This window comes from Ahaetulla prasina, chromosome 1 (genome assembly GCF_028640845.1).
Source record: "Ahaetulla prasina isolate Xishuangbanna chromosome 1, ASM2864084v1, whole genome shotgun sequence".
Classification (NCBI taxonomy): domain Eukaryota; kingdom Metazoa; phylum Chordata; class Lepidosauria; order Squamata; family Colubridae; genus Ahaetulla; species Ahaetulla prasina.
In genome coordinates, this window is record NC_080539.1 from 309,439,752 (window position 1) to 309,458,631 (window position 18,880).

At 35.2% G+C, this 18,880-nt stretch overlaps 1 protein-coding gene across 8 annotated transcripts in view; it reads left to right on the top strand.

Moving 5' to 3' along the window:
- MEIS2 (Meis homeobox 2) overlaps nucleotides 1-18,880 on the top strand; it is a 283,323-nt gene that overhangs the window by 19,287 nt on the left and 245,156 nt on the right. The window lies entirely within an intron of this gene.

Sequence of the window (18,880 nt, forward strand, 5' to 3'; positions counted from 1 at the left end):
TCTTTGCAAAGATTAAACTGGATATTTGCTAATATTCCAATGTTAATAATCTAGTTTTTTCAAAACTGTTCTACATCTTTACAATGCTGTTAACTTCTATTTAAGAAAGTATATTATTGATGCCAGTTATTTATATAGAAACCAAAAGTTTAGAGAAGATGTACTTGCCTTCATATGAGCAAAAAGAGATTTGCTTTGTATAATTTGTCCAACGGATTTAAATTTTATATTTCGGATTTTTTTTAAAGCTTACTCATAGCAGTGGCAATAATTGATTGCTATATATATATATGATTATGTATATTTAAAAACAAATGAGTGTTGTGAATGTGTGTAATTCCTGGATGAACTCCATGATGAACTCACTAAATTAATAGCTATTTATCTTCATCAGGAGTAAATTTTCATGTCCTAAAGCAACAAATACTCTGTACTTGTTTATCTCTGTTCCAGAAATCAGGACCATCCTCAGTAATACTTGCCCAATATTTTTTCACTTCTCTTTCCAAGACTAGAGGCAGTTGTGGGAAAGCTTAGATTAAGGTATACAGCCACATATTACAAGGTGTGATTTGGGTCTGAGCCATGATGTGGCACAGAAGGTATTTAAATCTTGCCTCAAGGAATGGCCCTGATTCAAATCACATGCAGACACAAGCTGCTATGAACCATTCAGGAAAAATACCTTCCTAGTGGCTTGGAGAAATAATCTGGATTGGAATGATGGAACTAGGAGTTATATCTCTGCATAATGGGTGCTGTATCAATTGGTTGTATGCCTGCTTTTTGTAATAAAATCAGTCATCGGTTTAAAAGGCCCGTTTTCTTTAAAAATAGTTTTTAAAAGGCTACTTTGAACAAGTGTTGTTAGTTTTTAAAATTTTCCATTGACTTGAGTCAGATGCAGTAATGACTCAACATATTTATATTATGTTCAGAAGGAAATATTTTTCATCTAGAGTGTAATTTTCCAAACCTAGACAGTTACCTTGTTACTTAATTTAATACATCAAGAAGGTGGGAATCTAACCTTTTTTTAATTTTATGTTTAAATCTTCAAACCCTGCTTTTCTTATCCCTACGACTTAGCCAATTCCAATTCCATTGATTATGCTGGGAATGGGTTGTTTAAAGGAGTTTGCTATAGGATTCTAATGGTAAAACCCCCTTCAAGCTAAACATGACTATGGTGATTTCACACATATATCCATGCAATTTTCTTGGCAACTAAAACATCAATAAAAATTCCTTGCGATGAATTATATAAAATGGTTAGTGCTACATTACAATACACTGATAAGCAAGTATTAGAGTTTCTATCTTTCTCTGTCAGCCTTTCTCATCATACTTTAGTTGTCTTGACTTCTAATACACTATTATCTGTTCTATACACATTCTCTGTTTATTTGTAGGCATCACATCTTTTGCTTTCCCAGCTTTTATAGTTTGATAAAACAAATATTATTGTATGTTATAATCCTTATTGCATTTCTCATTGCATATATTCATTGTATGTGTATCATGAGGAGGTGAACAACCCTGGAATACATTTATGTTCCAGATACACATATCGTACTTGATAACTTGGGAGAACATAACAAAGATTATTGCAAAAATCATTATTTATAAATGGAAAAAAAATAAAGAATATTTATATTTTATTTAAAAAGCTACAGCGCACCCTTATAAAATGAAAACATGTGAAGTGAAAAGTATGATGGAGTGAATTTAAGTGCTGGTATTGGAAGAGTTAAAGCCTTTGACCACTGTTCAATGAAAGATAATCCTAATTATATTAGCTGGGTTCTATAAGATTTTTTTAGCAAGTCATCTTAGTTGTTCAAGTAAATTATTCCATACATTGTAATAGTATCATGGCTGCATTAGTATTAGTACCACTTATTGCCTTACCATGGTTCAAATCATAGAGGCAAAATTGTTTCAGACAATATTATTCTATCTAAGATCAAAAAGTTAAATATACTTGGCTTTCTTTTCTTGTATGCATTTATTAACTTGCTTACTTAAAAACTAGAAAGATTAATTAAACTTATTAATAGACATAAAACGCTAAAACATTTTACAAAGGAAGAAAACTAGGTGGGGGCAAGGGAGGAAAGAAACTGTTTTAATGGTATAATGAGGCCATCTTCCAGAGACTTGTTTTGTGTAAGTCTTGCTTTGACCTTTCACTTTGCTCAGGAGCCCAACGCTTCATTTTTCACATTCTTCCAATTACGTTAACGCTTCAAGCATTTCTGACTCCTAGTCAGCTAGCAACACCAGGCATAACTCAACACAGTGAGTTTTTCCTCCTCTCTGTAGATTCATTAACAGGTCACTGAGGTCCCAACTGAAATTTAAAACTGGCTGGTTCTGTTGGGTTAGTTGAGTTATGGAAGAGAGATAGCAGAAAAAGGCTGTAAGAAGGGGAGGAGAGAAGGAAGACTCTGAGATTTTGCTAGGAAATACTATATATGTATAAAACCCAAATCAATCTTTTAAAAGGTATGTGCAGCTTTATCATACAACTACTTGTTTGGTAGAGAATCTGTATGTCTTATGGGTAATAGATTATCCTTTTTCTATATAAACTAAAGTAAAATGTCATTGCAAAATCACTGCTTAAGATATTCTGTGTATACTGTAGTAGTGGTTATGTTTTCCCTTAGATTATTCTGTCCTTTATTGGGTACTTCAGATGTGACCAAGTAAGAGTTATGTAGGAAAATATAAAATCAGTCTGATTATACCTTTAAAATTGTGTGGACTTTCCATGTAGGTCAGTAAATAATACTTGCTATATTCTTGATATAAAGATATAATAAGTACTCAATCTTCTAGTAGTTTTGTGTTCAGAAAGCCTCTCAAGATTTACTAGGTTTTAAAAATACTTAAGAACTATTCTCCTAGACCGTCTATTCTCCTTGCTGAAGCTGACATGGCTTTATTATATTTAAAACAAGAAATACAGTAATCGGAAAGCAACATTTTCTCCTGATTCAGTAAGGGAGAGCCACATGTGGAAGAAAACATTGGTATTCACAATCAGTATGATAACAGATATGCATCTGGCTATGTACTAACATCACAATGTCTATTATTATAGATAGGATGAAATTTGATGTACAGTTCCTTTAAACTCCCATTTATTTTGTTCCAACCAATGTCACTGAAGCTCCCTTAGGTAATGCTGAAAAAATTCTAATTGCCAAATCTGAGATGAATAGAAATAGAAAATGGAATTAGTTATAGGAACACAATTATTGCCATCTACTGTAAAGACTGGTTGCTGAAACACTGCTTCAACAAGCTGAAGCAGTGTAGTTTACTGACCCATTATGTAGCTACCTCATTCAGTAAGTTCACATTGCAGATTTTTCTCGTATGTAGATTTTTAAAAATTGTTTTATTCATTTTTATTCCTCCATCTAGTGCTATAGGACATATGAATAAAATCTTTTAATAAATTAATTCAGATTATTGCCCGTGACTGCAATATATTTCAAAGGCCAGATTTTTTTCATGTCCAATGTTTATCTTAGGTGGCTAAATGTGGATTTTTTGAGTTTTTAGCCCAACTTGTTTTGAGGGAAGAAGTAGCTTTTCCAAATTTGAAGTGTTTGGTTCTTTTTTAAAGTTGGAACTAGGAAATGAGTTCTCCTACTAATATTGGTTCTGATAAAATTACTCTAATACTAATTCAACTAGGATTTCTTTGATTTGGAAAAGTCCTTGGCATATAGGCTATCAAATCAGGATAGAAGAATGTTCTTAAGAAATATAAAAGTAACAGAACAATTGTGTAGGTGTTAAAAGCAGCATATGACTGAAAATTCAACCCAAATATGAGATTGTATAAAGGTAAAGATTTCCCCTGTCCAGTCATGTCTGACTCTAGGGCAGTGGTGAAATTTGAACCGGTTTGCTATAGCACCACGCACCAAAAGCAAGGTGAGCACACGCACACACAGTGTACAGCAAAAGGGGCATGGGGTAAGAAGAACAGCGCGCTGGGGGAGGGTGATCAGCTGTGGCACGTGATCTTTTTTTTACTTTTAAAAGCATTTTTTAAAAAACCTATTCGGCCGAATAGGTTGTGTAAAAAAATGCTTTTAAAAGTATAAAAAAAGGTTCTGATGATCAGGCAGCTCAGCTGGGAGTGTCAGAGCCTTTTTTTAACCTTTTAAAAGCATTTTTTAAAAGAAGTGGCAAACAGGGAATCGGGCAACCGGGCATTGGGTGGGCATGGGCGGGGGGGGCCAGGGATTTTTGCTACTGGTTCTCTGAACCACCTACCCCCATCGCTGCCGGATCGGCTGATCCAGTTCGAACCTGGAGCATTTCACGCCTGCTCTAGGGGGTAATGTTCATCTCCATTTCTTAGCTGAGGGAGCCAGCATTCTCTTCTGTGGTCATGTGGCAGATTGATTATATGCTGAGGTGCACAGAATGCTATTATCTTCTCACCAAATTGGTACCCATTTATCTACTCACATTTGCATTCTTTTAAACTGCTAGGTGGGCACAGCTGGGGCAAATAACGAGAGCTCACCCCAATTTTGCAGCCCTTAAGTCTCAAACCTGGGTTGTCAGCTTTCCAGATGCCAAGCTCAATGTCTTTAACCGCTGAGCCATAGTGATCCCTCTATATAAAGTTATGTTAAGGAGAGGTGTTATGTGATAAAGAGGTATAAGTGAGTCAATTTGTATCTAAAATAGACCTTAAATATTATTTTGGGTAACTTGATGTTTTATCACTTGTCCAAAGTATGCTGGAAAAGATTATCTGCTCTATGGTAAAGTTCATACAGCAGTGGCACACACATATACATACCGTATACATCCCATGCTCTTTAAACTGATGCATACTAGAAATGTCAGGGTGTATTCATGATCGTACACACTTAAAACAAAAACTGTTCTTTTTATGAATATGTAATATAAACTTATGTAAAATAACCAGGACATGAAATAAAAATAAAGGACATACCTCACATTCTTAGGTGGTTATTTTTATTTTATTTTATTAATTATTGAAACCTCAGCATTTGTATAAATGAGACATTCTATTCATGTGTATCTGTGAATGTATTCAGCTGAGTATTTTCAAGAAGCTAAAGATTTTTGGGCAGAGTTTTGTTGCATGAAAATAAAGGATAAAAAGTTCTAATTGTTTTTAATTGCTATAATAATAATGAAATAATAAATGAACTAATTCTAATTACAGTTTTTGCAGTACTAACAAAATATAGTAAGATTTTATGTTGTACTAAAGTTGTCTTTAAGACTGACTAGATCGTTTTACTCTTTTTTAGTTCAATAGCATGAATATGATAACTGATAAATCATGATAACTCTGGAACACTCTAGTTGTTGGAAGATAGTGCTCAATAGAAATGCTTTCCCAACAGTTAATTAATTCTCTTGTAGTTGATAATGGTTGCATTTTATTAGTTAAATGCATGCAACTGATGTAAGTTAGCACTTGTCAAGTCTTGTAACAGAGGCAACATTCACAGTAATATATCAGTAGTCACAAGCCAGAAGACTGAGCAGTAAAGCATTTTCAGGTCTAGAAAACATTCTTTTCAGATAGTAAGACTCACCTTACTGGAAAAAAAGCTGTTACAAATATTTTTCCAATAGTTGAATACTCTCACACTGAAGTTTAAGTACATGAATTTTGTGTTAATTCATCTAAGTGTAATTGATGTTGATCAAAATTCATTGTAGAATTTAGGCTATGCAGGAAAAAAATACTATTCTTGAGTGGATCATTATTCCCGTGTAGATCATTTTGTGCTTTTTTCAAGCAAAATAATATTCCTCTGCCTTTTTGCACTTGGGTATCTGGATGGAGAATTCGACACACTCCTGGGCTAAGTGATTTTTATATCAAAATATATGGGTGCCAAATAAGTTGCTATGGAGCTTATTTCTGCCATGCATGGACACTAGGATCTGGCTTTCCAGAACTAAGTGTATCCAATGTCTTGTCCAAGTCCTGCTGTTCTTTCTTTTCCTCTGATGAGAAAGCCATGACATATGAATGAAAGCAGAGAAATAGATTTTAACAAAACACTTTTTTTCTTGTTCATATTGAGAGCCTGTCCTTAGGTTTAAATGCATTAGTCATCTCCACTATGGATGGGAGCTGTGGTAAGATTAAACTTCTCGCTGTTTGAAAAATAATGTTGCTCCCATGTAACAAGATGCTTATATATTGGAGACTATTGGTGAACCTTTGATTTGCTGTAACTATTTCTTCCCAGGCTTGGGTGTTTTTTCTGGTTTCAACAATAGTGTGTGTTCACTTGCAATTAATTAAAAAATAACTTTGTGTTTCAATATTTTGATGTGCCAGTATAAAATAAATTGTCATAAGCAAAATGAAATATGTTGTTTTAATTATTAGTTATACATGAGCAAAAAATTGATGTTGACATCTTTGCAGTAAAATCATTGTAGTGGGGTTTTCTTTGCAATTCATTTTTTTAAAATTCATTTTGTACGTTTTGCATTAATTGAACAATCTCTGCACTGTGAATAGGCAGAATTCCCAGAAATACAGAGACAGTTGGCCCAGTAACTGCTGAGCTCACACTACACATCCTGCATGCTAATTAACTATTAAATTGCCAGAACAAACTGAGCTAAAAACATTAGCAATTTATTAAGCTATCTACCTTCCTTTATTCTTACTCTTCATAACTTTACTTTTGGTGCTTTGTATGTTTATCTCTTATTAATAATCACTTTGGTTAGATGTTTATTGTGGTTTTCTTGTACTTAATGCACAATTTTTTATTTATACTGTTAAAAATAAATTCTCTTTCATTAAAATTAAAGTTGGAGGTTATTTAGCTCTTTAAATATGATTAATTTTAGCTCCTAGATTTACGCTCATCATTCAGAACTATGGGATATTTAAAATAAAATAAAATAAAAATCCATACAAACACACATTTGAGAATATTATTAATTATACTTAGGATTTGACACATTCTCTTTGTTCTTTCATATTCATGAAATTTCTAGCAGTGGAATATTATTATTGTTTAAGCTGGAGACTTCTGTTCTAAAATGTATCTAAATATGGTACAACAGATGCCAGCTAAAATAATATCTTATTAGCTGTTTTTTAACTTTATATTTTCTTAATCCTAAAATGGTCATTTATTATTAGATAAAACACACACACACACACACACATTAAAATAGTTTCACTCTCAGGCTTCTCAAAGAAAATAACTGAACAATATTAATGAGTTGAAGAGTATAGTATGTTCCTTGATATTTGATGTTCTTATGTACATTTGCTCACGTGTGCAATACTTATCTTCCAAGATGTTAAATCTGCCTCATGTGCTCCAAACTGCTTGACATGTTTGCATTTCTAATTGCTCTATTATAAATTACCGTTAAAATCTAAATGCTTCCATAAATCAATACTTTCCCAAATGTTGAATTTTCCCCCTTGAATTTCTAATCTTACGTATGTTAAATTATTTGAAAAATCTAGTATTTGAGTGTCTGAATTTTTTTTAAAGTTAACTTCACTAAAATGATGTCTCCTGATGCCTGTTACGATTTAATTTAGATAGTAATTAAAACTGGAATACTGACTCATAAACAAAAGATAAACAATAAACCAGTTACATTCCCTGCTGTTTCATAGCTTTCTTTCCCAGATGTTCCAGCCTGATAATTTTAACACATTGAGCTACCTAGCATTAGTGTTGTGGGCAAAAGTAAAAAACTAGCTAGTTTATAACTGTCTTATTTTTTATCATGTAAAAGCTTTCCAAAGTTGGAAATTTCATTTGTCTTAAATTTGACGGTTACAAATTAATATGAAAAAGTTAACTATTATGGTTCTGTATTTAAATTCATCTTAATTTTGTAAATTATAGTTAGTTCATAATAGGTGTCTTTTTTTTTTTTGCTTTATCAGTAAATATTGTTTGAGAGAAAGACTGTGACTGAGAGAGGGAGAAATGCTATTTCTTTTTACTATGTTCATTCTAGCAACTAAAGAAATGTTGACAGTGGAATTTCTTTTCCCCAAAATTTCCCTCAGGCAACTTGGGCTCTGACCATTTTTTTGGACCATTCTACTGTCAGCCATGATCTTTCTAATTGTCAGGTACTAGTAGGATGTTCAAATGCAGGAGCCATGTTATTTTCACTGGGTGGGGTAATTACTGAAAGCTGAGAATAGCTGCACTAAAGACAGAGGGATACTTTCATGATCCCATTAACATAAGAGTGGGTAAATTATTCATGCGAAGTGAGGATTCTATGGGGAAAAGTATAGTTAATGCACATAGTTTTTAAATGTATCCTTTCTGCTCTGAGACTAAATTCTCGTTGGATTCGGTTCTCAGACATTTACAGGAAAGCTCTAGTGGCATGTTAGATGCAGTTCATCTCTCTCTATTTGCAGCACTCTCAATAGAGACCATCTGGCAAAAATCCAAAAGGTGATTAAACAAAATGATCAGCTCTTGTTGCTGTGTTACATGTCCTGGATTTAAAAACATGGCCCATGACAGACAGCTAATGTCATACTTTTTCTTCTGTATTTCCTTCCTTCCCTACTATTTTTGCTTTTTTTTTTTGACTAAACATTCAGAGGTTTGCACATTTCTATGCCATTTTTTGTATCTTATGCCTCATATTCATTAGCAGATTTTCAAATATCTATTTCTGAAGCCTGGGTTGCTTTAGCACCATAGAAACACTTAATATTAACCTGGGATAGTCTAATATTATTCTTGATTACAGTTTTGAGAGAGAGAGATATACTAACAGTCAGGTCCAATAGCAGTAAACATTTGATATTTTATGTCGAAAGGAAAGGTGAGATTTCAAAATTGACTCAGCTTCCTGTGGCATATCATAACATGACATTGATATCTGCTTTAAAAAAAATACAAAACTTGCAAGCAAAGGATGTGTGAACTCTGTTTTAACATCATAATCAGGGGACAAATTAAAGAGCCATTCAAAAGAATACTCCCTTATATCATAAACAAGTTAATATTGCAATGTATCTAATTTCCAACTAGCTCTTTCTGCAGTCACAGAAAGAAGTGTGTATGTCCTATTAAAGCTATGATTTATTGTTTCTGAGTCATAACATTTGCCAACTCTTGCCATATTTAAAAATTAGATCCTGTAATAAGGGATTTCTGAATAATTTGTTTTGCTAAGTATTTAGTAAAATTTCTAAATAAATACTTAGATGTCTCAGTTAAAATAAAAATGCTAAGACTGTAAAGCAAAGACACAACTCTTAAGTTAACTTTCCAAGTTCTAATGTAAATTAAATAAATAATAGGCATTGTTTAAAATATTAAAGGAAATATTAAAAATAAGTGTGCCACGTAAGTAAACACATGAAAAGATTTGATCGATGGAAAAAATCTAAACAGCACTATATTTCCCTCTACCAAACTGTTAGATATTTAGAAATGTAAACACAATTGCCAAGTCAGATATAGAACATTGAAATAATATTGATTTATAAATCTTGCACTTAGATATGAAAACGCTTGTAATTAGAAATTAGTTAATAGATTAAATAGATAAAAATTAAAATAATACTAATAAAACTTCTGGTGTCTCTCACTTGTTTTTATTCAGTTCAAGATAGCTGTCATCTACACTAAGTTTAAAGTGAAAGTAGTAGGCAAACGACACACAGATATGTCTAAAATAATCAGGAAGGTGAGATGAGATATCTGTAGGATGGTGTGGTAGATGAAAGGAATCCATATAGCCATGGGACCATATAAGCCTTAAGGGTCTTATGGCTATTACGGGGCAACTTACATTGTCTTATCATGCCGATTTCCAATTGATTTTTGACTATATAATATTTGACAGCCCTCTATGACAGCCCTCTGGGGTAGTTGGAAAAACGTAAGTGTGGCACAAACTATAATAACATGTTTTGGTTATTTTCAGTATCTGTCCTTGATAAAACAGCTCTAATTCTTTTCAAATGGTATGTGAGGCAATGTAATATAAGCATGACAAGGAGCTAATATACTGAGTCATAGCTCAGACCATAGCTGTTTTAAATAGCCAATTACTAATGGTTGATGTTAAGAATGTAGGATAAAACAAATCTGAACAAGTTAAGATATTTTGCCAGCATATTTTGTCTTGGGTCTAAAACTATTCCTTGGTACTAGTTGTGATCCAAAATGTATACATGGCCTTTCAGAAGGTCTCTTTGGCATAAATTACTATTTATGCTTTTATGTAAACCCTAATTCTTATAAGATTCCAAATATTCAATGAATTCAGTCACCCTGGTGGCACAGTGGTTAGAATGCAGTATTGCATTCTGTGGGCTAACTCTGCCCACATCCTGGAGTTTGATCCTGACAGAGCTTGAGGTTCACTCAGCCTTTCATTCTTCTGAGGTGGTAAAATGAGGACACAGAATGTTGGGACAATATGCTGACATTGTGAACTGCTCAGAGAGTGATATAAAGCACTATGGAACAGTATGTAAGTCGTATTGCTATTGCAATTCCAGCTATTAGAGCACTAAATCTGGAGATTATAAAAGCCTCCCCAAAACCCTTATTTTTCTGTCCTTAAAATATTTCATGATTGATCCGAATATATGTTTTAGGTCATTGCTTTTTGAAATGAACAGCCTTTATTTCAGCTTCAGTTTTTAGTCTATTTTTTTCTAGGATATGTTGATACTTTGTTGAATCCATTATTCTTCTGCCCTTCTATTTCCTAGACCACTAGCTGCTACGCAGCACCAGTGCTTAAAGGTTGGCAAATTGTTCTTTATTCAACTGCCTCATCCTATTTACCCCAAATGTTTTTCATGTATGTGGCGAAGCAGTTTATTTCAGTAGTCTAAATGCTTCAGTCTTGTCGGGGTGGTTTTTACATACATTAGACAATGACTTTTCTGACATGGTTGTGGAAAAGTTTTTCTTTTGAAAACTCTCCCATACATTAAACAAGCAATGCTCTTATTGGACCAATACTCCAGTGTCAGCTAAATGTTCAATCAAGTCAGTAGCAGTGATCTGTGGGTTAAATCATATACAATAGTACTAGCACACTTTTGACCAATGCTAGCAGACATTTTTCTTGGGACTTCTAGATCTTGCCTTAACTTCAGCAATTCAACTTAATATAAATTTCTTAATATTTCTCACAGTTGAAATTGCTAGCTGGAAGTGTTTAGAGGTGTTTTTTTTTTTTACAGCTTTTTTTTGCTTTGCAAAAGTGAATTATCTTCATTTTCAATTGCTTAGAAGAGTTTCAAGTTGTAGCAGAACAACAATCACAAATGAAAAGTAAGAGGGTCAAGGTATTTGTAGGCCTACCAGATCAATCACCTTTTGGGCCTTATTACCAACTAACAATATTGTAAAAAACCTCACATAAATAGAAAAGATAATATTGAATTAGTTAGGTGGGTGCCCACGTATTTGCATCTGCCTTATCCACTGGTTTATTATTTGAAATCTGTAAGCATACATATGAGTAATATTTTATTAAACTTTCCTGCTGACCAACTGTTAACAATTCTCAAGAAATAATTAACATAATAACAGAGCTGGAAGGGACCTTGGAGGCCTTCTAGTCCAACCCCCTGCCCAGTCAGGAAACTCTACACCATTTCAGACAAATGGCTATCCAACATTTTCTTAAAAATTTCCAGTGTTGGAGCATTCACAGCTTCTGCAGGCAACTTGTTCAACTTATTGATTGTTCTAACTGTCAGGAAATTTCTCCTTAGTTCTAAGTTGCTTCTCTCCTTGATTAGTTTCCACCCATTGCTTCTTATTCTACCCTCAGGTACTTTGGAGAATAGTTTGACTCCCTCTTCTTTGTGGCAACCCCCAAGATATTGGAACACTGCTACCATGTGTCCCCTAGTCCTTCTTTTCATTAAACTAGACATACCGAGTTCCTGCAATCATTCTTCATATGTTTTAGCCTCCAGTCCCCTAATCATCTTTGTTGCTCTTCTCTGCACTCTTTCTAGAGTCTCAACATCTTTTTTACATCGTGGCGACCAAAACTGGATGCAATATTCCACGTGTGGCCTTACCAAGGCATTATAAAGTGGTATTAACACTTCACGTGATCTTGATTCTATCCCTCTGTTTATGCAGCCCAGAACTGTGTTGGCTTTTTTGGCAGCTGCTGCACACTACTGGCTCATATTTAAATGGTGGTCCACTAGGACTCCAAGATCCCATTCACAGTTACTACAACTATACTACTACCATATATACGGTACTTGTGGATTTTGGGGTTTTTTGCCTAAATGTAGAACCTTACTTTTTTCACTGTTGAATTTCATTTTGTTAGTTAGCGCCCAATGTTCAAGTCTGTCAAGATCCTTCTGTATTTCTGAAAATGTGAATGCATATTTAGTTATGTCATGACACTGACAACCATGTCAGTTGTCACTTAGAGATTCAATAGAACACACAATTTGACTAGGAATGCCTTTTCCATGTAAATGTCTTTAAATTGTGGATTTAAGATAGTTACTAAGAGTACCACAGTCTACAAATAAACTGATTTATTTGTCATAGTGAAGATTAACAGGGAGAAACACAATTTTAAATATGTGATGGAAGCATATGGTTGATTAGAAAGAGAAGGCAAAGGATAAGGTAGATGGACAGTATCAAATAAATTATTAGAATGCCTTTGGAAGAGCTATAAGGCTGAGAAGGCAAGCTACTGTCCATGTAGTAAACCAACTAATTGACATTGACTAACTAATTAGTTAACTAGGCACTCGTTTTAATACCCACTCTTTAATACACATGCCTTGATCATAAAAGTAGATTTCTTGGGCCTTCAACAGCCATGATAAACTGTGAAGTTGGTTATTTATTATTTTATACTCTCTCATTTTTCACTTCCTATTGAGCACATGAAAGGCTTTCACTTAAGAAAGGAAGAAAAACGGCAAATTTATGTGTCCCAGGATAATGTGGTCCAATCTGGATCAGTGACTGGGATTAGTGGTTTAGTTTTTCAAGCTTTCGGACTCATGCTGGAGCCCATCCTCAGGGAACTTCTCTCTCACCAGAATGTGTCCCAGTGACTGACCCAGAATAAAAAACAAACAAACAAACAAACTTTGAAACAATTTACATGTTTTAATGGTTTAAATTGCTTTGTTCTATGTTTATTGTTTAAAGATCATCCATAGTGCAAACAAATACATTGTTTTCCCCACAGTGGGAAGTCCTTCTTTAACAACCACTCATTCAGCAACCATTCAAACTTGAACAACGCTGGAAGAATAGGAGTTATAACTGGTCCTCAAAGTTCTGATTGTTGCAGTGTTCCCACAGTCCCACGATTGCACTAAAGGTGCTTGGGAACTGACCCAGAAGATTTCTGGTCATGTTTATGATTTTCAACCTTCCCTGCCAGCTTCCCACAAGCAAAGTCAATGAGGAAGACAGTAGGAAGTTGTGATCACCTAAGGTTCTTTGTTTAATAACCCGCTCAGTCCTTAACTATGATAACCAGGGGCTGCTGTCACTGCCATTGCTAAGAGTCACAGTCATGTGTGCTTTACAACTGTATCACATCCTGGTCCCAATTATTACTGTCAGATTAGGACCATCTATATTGGATATACACATATTAATCTCTGTAAGCTATGGACTTTTAAGTTCTACCTGCAGCTACTAAATATAATACCAATCAAAAAGCTCTTTGCTTCTGTTTTAAAAAGTGGCAAATAATATTTTCTGTAGAACTAATTGTGCACCATTCATTCTTTAATCCATTCATTCAGCTTGTATCCTGCATTTAATTATGATGAAACTTTTTGGATTTTGACAATACAAGACAACAAAAATGGCCAAATAAGATTTTCATGTGGTTGTTTTGTTGCTGTTATTAAGTTTACATTATTAAAAAGAAGCAGCTGGTGATGGAGATGTAGTTGTTTCACTTAGTGTGGCCCAATGGCAGCTTAAATATTCTTGTTTATGTCCTACTCTTTCTCTGAAAGTTCAAGGAAGCTTTCATCTGTTCTTTCCTTCATTTTTTTGAAAGGAATAAGTTTTTCCTAGAAACAGTTATTGGTTATAAAATATCTCATAAAGAGCAAACTTGAAATTGGATCTTTCTAGTTGAATATCAATCTGTTCATAATCCACAATGGAGACCTGCATTGATCCTCATTCTGATCTCAATTCACTTTTGTACTCATCTTTTCTAGAAATAATAGTAATAATTACTATTATAGTGAGAGTTAGGCTAAATCTTGGGTTACTGTGATTTGGATTCTGTGATATAAGGAAATGGTCAGGGGTAGACCTTAAGTTAGTGGGGAGGAAGGGATGAAAAGTGTTGGTTCCTGAAACTGGAGAACTGGAAACTAGAACTGATGATAGGGAAAATAGGAACGTATACAGATAATAAAGGGAACAAGAAAATGATGCCTGGTTACAGGTAGGGGAGTGAGGGACAGAGAGGTGGTAGGAAAACTGGAGGAAAGATGGAAGATGTTGAGTAAATGGAGACTGACAGAAAATATAGGTGTATGAATAGAATAGAATAGAATAGAATAGAATAGAATAGAATAGAATAGAACAGAACAGAACAGAACAGAACAGAACAGAACAGAATAGAATTTTTATTGGCCAAGTGTGATTGGACACACAAGGAATTTGTCTTGGTGCATATGCTCTCAGTGTACATAAAAGAAGATACCTTCATCAAGGTACAACACTTAATGATGGTCATAGGGTACAAAATGAGAGAATGAAGTTGAATAATAATATTTAATTTGTATACTTCTCCCGAAGGACTCAGGGCAGTGAACAACCAAATAAAATACAAACACAAACACATACAATATTAAGAACAACCCTTAAAAAACTTATTCAATTGGCCAAAGAAATTTAAAATACAAATTACACTCTATAAAATTACAGAAATTTAAAACCCATTAAATTAAATTAAAGTTTTAACAATCAAGCCAGTCCAGCCATGCGAAATAAATAGGTTTTAAGTTTGCGGTGAAAGGTCCTAAGGTCAGGTAATTGTTGAATTCCAGGGGGAAGCTCATTCCACCGGGTAGGAGCCCCCACAGAGAAGGCTCTTCCCCTGGGGGCCGCCAGCCGACATTGTTTGGCTGACGGCACCCTAAGGAGTCCCTCTCTGTGAGAACGCACCGGTCGCTGGGAGGTAGAAGATGGCAGTAGACGGTCCCGTAAGTATCCCGGTCCTAAGCCATGGAGCGCTTTGAAGGTGGTAACCAATACCTTGAAGCGCACCCAGAAGACAACAGGTAGCCAGTGCAGTCTGCGCAGGATGGGTGTTACATGGGAGCTCCGAACCGCTCCCTCAATAACCCGCGCAGCCGCTTTCTGGACTAGCTGGAGTCTCCGAGTGAATAGGAGAAACATATCCAAAAGATATGGCATGGACCTAGAAAAATGAAAGTTATGAATTTGTTTCTGCTATAGATCTTAAATTGATGCTCCATCAGTGGTGGGTTTCAAATTTTTTTACAACCGGTTCTGTGGGTTGGCGTGGGTTGGTGGGTGTGGTGTGGCTTGGTGGGCGTGGCAGGGGAAGGATACCATAAAATCTCCATTTCCACCCCACTCCAGGTGAAGGATACTGCAAAATCCCCATTTCTTCCCTATCAGCTGGGACTTTGGAGGCAGAGAATAGATGGGGGCGGGGCCAGTCAGGGATATTTACTGGTTCTCTGAACTACTCAAAATTTCTGCTACCAGTTCTCCAGAACTGGTGAGAACCTGCTGAAACCCACCTCTGTGCTCTATCATCCTTTCTGCTAATAAAGTAGCTCAGACAATAAAAATGAAGAAGTGGTTTAAAATCATACAGTAGATTGGAATCTAGGCATCTCCATCAACTGGATTAGATAGCGTCTTACGTTATACTTATGCTGGAAATGGCATCTTTATTAAAGCTTTGGAAAGCATTTGAAAGATGTGCTTTTGCAACATGAGAATATTAAGTAACTTTCTGAAAATGTTTAAAGGAACCATTTCTTTTGCAAGCTTTACATGTGGCCATATATGCATTCACATGTAAAGAAAGTAAGAACAGCTTCTGCAACAGTTATGAGCTTAAAAAAGGTTGCTTTAATGATTAGAAGAGTAGACTTTGATCGTACTGCAAACCATCTTTTTCAAAAGTGCTTTGCAAGCACTAATTGTTATATTGACCAGTTCTGTTACTAGATTATATGCATGTAAAATAAATAAGACAAATCAGCATCTATAATTATTCAATTGTGTTTTAATGGAAATATTTATAAAGCCAATGGCATTCCATATAGATGTGTCATAAAATAATACTTTTACTACATTTCAAATAACACTTTACTTGTGTTTATATTATGAAATATATACACTAGAATGATGGAAGAGACTAGAATAACTTTACGTAAAATAAATGGTACATATAATAAATGTATTTATAATATTCAGTACTTGATATTCCATTCTCAATTGCTTTATGTCCAGTGCATAACACAGTTCGGAATAACCTGCTTGGATTAAATTTTCATTCATGTAATAACTTTAATTAGGTTAAAGATTGCCTACCCAGTATATATACAATTATTTTTACTTTAGGAACTTTAAAAACTTACTTCTATTAGCTTATTATATGTAATATTTAATTATATATGTTTTCCAGTAAGTGAATACTGCTATTAATTGCTACCATAATAGTTGTCTCCTCAAAAAATATTTTAGCTATAGTATCTATATATTTATTTGCAGCCAAAGTCAATTTTAGATAATCTTTGAAAATATACTGTAAAAGCACAGAGAAATTAAGTAAAATACCTTATCAAGTTATAGTAAAATAGTTTCTGAGATATAGGTTGCTGTTTTAGCTTTAAACATTGATAAACTCAACAAAGAAAAATTTGAAGTGAACTGAGATGTAATGAAATGTTTATTAATCTTCAAACTGCTTATAACTTTATAAATACCAGTGACAGCTAAAGATCTATGTTGTTATACAATGTTTGTGGGATAAAAACAGCCCAATAGAGACAATATCTGCATAACCAGTTTAGTCTGGTGTTTTTAGGCACCAATCTAGAAAGCAAAAGACCAGGGATATCAAACTCAAGGCCTGCAGGCCATATCCAGCCCGTGGAATACTTAAACCTGGCCTGCAGAGCTGCCCTTGAAATGACAACGGACCAGCCCACAGTGCTGGTGAAAATGGAGCCCTCCCCCCACCTCAAGCTCTGTTTTCGCTAACAGAGGGCTGCAGGAGGCCATACAGTCTGAAAATGAGGCCCAGAAGGGCTGCACATGCCCACCCAGCTTCATTTTTGCTGGCAGGGGGCTAGCAAAACAAATTAAAAGCAAAACAAAACAAAAGGAGAATTGTTTCCCCTTTTGAATTTGAGTATCAAAGAAGGGACAGGAAAGGAGAAAGGGAAAGAGGAAAGACAATGAATAAGAAGGAAAGATGGAAAGAGAGCAAGAAAGGAAAAAGAAGGAAAGTGGGGAAGGAAGAAGAAAGGAGAAGGAAGAAGGAAGGAAAAAGAAGGGAAGGTAGGAGAAATAAGGGAGGGAGCGAGGGAGCGAGGGAAGTCCTGCATTTGCACTTGGCCGCTAGTAGACGGCAAGGCTCCTCTGGAGGACAAGGGATTGGCACTCTACCTGGTCTTGCCTTCTTCCGCTAGAGACAATGGATTTCCCCAGTCCCACCCGGGCCACCAGAGGTACCTCCAACATGAGTGATGTCGAGCTGGCCATGCCACCTCAGCCCATCCCCAAGGTCAAACACAACCCAGTGAAATCAAATTTGACACCCCTGCAATAGACCATGAATTCAAGTCCTGCATTAGTCATGAAAGCCAGCTGGGTAACCTTTGGCCAGACACTCTTTCTCAACCCAACCTTTCACAGGGTTGTTGTTGTAGAGATGAAGGTGTGTTGCATTTGTTTTATGACTTGAGTTATTCATAAAAACATATAAAGGCAGGATAAACAAACAAACAAGCAAACAAATAATCTTGGTCAATTACTGTGTGGAGGGTGAAAGAAGAAAGTGAAATATTATGGACACAATATTAACAGCACACTAATACTCCAATTGTCTACATCCCGTGTTTTGTGATCCTATGATTTTAAATATCAGTGGACAGTTTTGAATTCAGTGGCTTTGAATACAGTATTAATTCAAACCTAAATCCTGCAATCTTTGAATTTTGCCTGGTTTTGATGTTTCAAAGGAAAAGGAAAAACAAAAACAAAAGTGCTTCCTCCATGTATATCAAGACACACACACACATACACACAAATTATAGTGAGTCAATCATTCCCTGGTCATCTTCTGTTTGGACTATTGTAACATGCTCCACATGAGACTTCTCTTGATGCACTACCTGCATTGGATGCTGGTTTGCTTCTGGCTCCAATTCACTGTGTTTGTTATGACCTTTAAAGTCCTAAATGGAATGGGGCCATGGAACCATCTTCAACCCATTACATCAGTCCATCCCACCTGGTCAGGCAGGAGAGGTATGTTGCAGACCTCATCAGACAAAGAATTCCAACTGGCAGGATCCAGGAAGAGAGTTTTATCTGCCGTTGCTGCTCCCATGATGATGAGGCAGCTTCACCCTCTCCTGGCCTTCTGTAAAGCCATAAAAATATGGCTTTGCACCCTTGCTTGGGGCACGGAGATGAGCATGTAGCCATGGATTTGGTTGGTGCCCCGAAAGCCCATCTTTTAATTAATTCTTAACATCTCTTGCCACTTTTAATTTAAATTTTTTAAATTAATTTTTTAATATTGTTTTTATGCTTTTAATATTTAATTGCACATCACCATAGTCCCT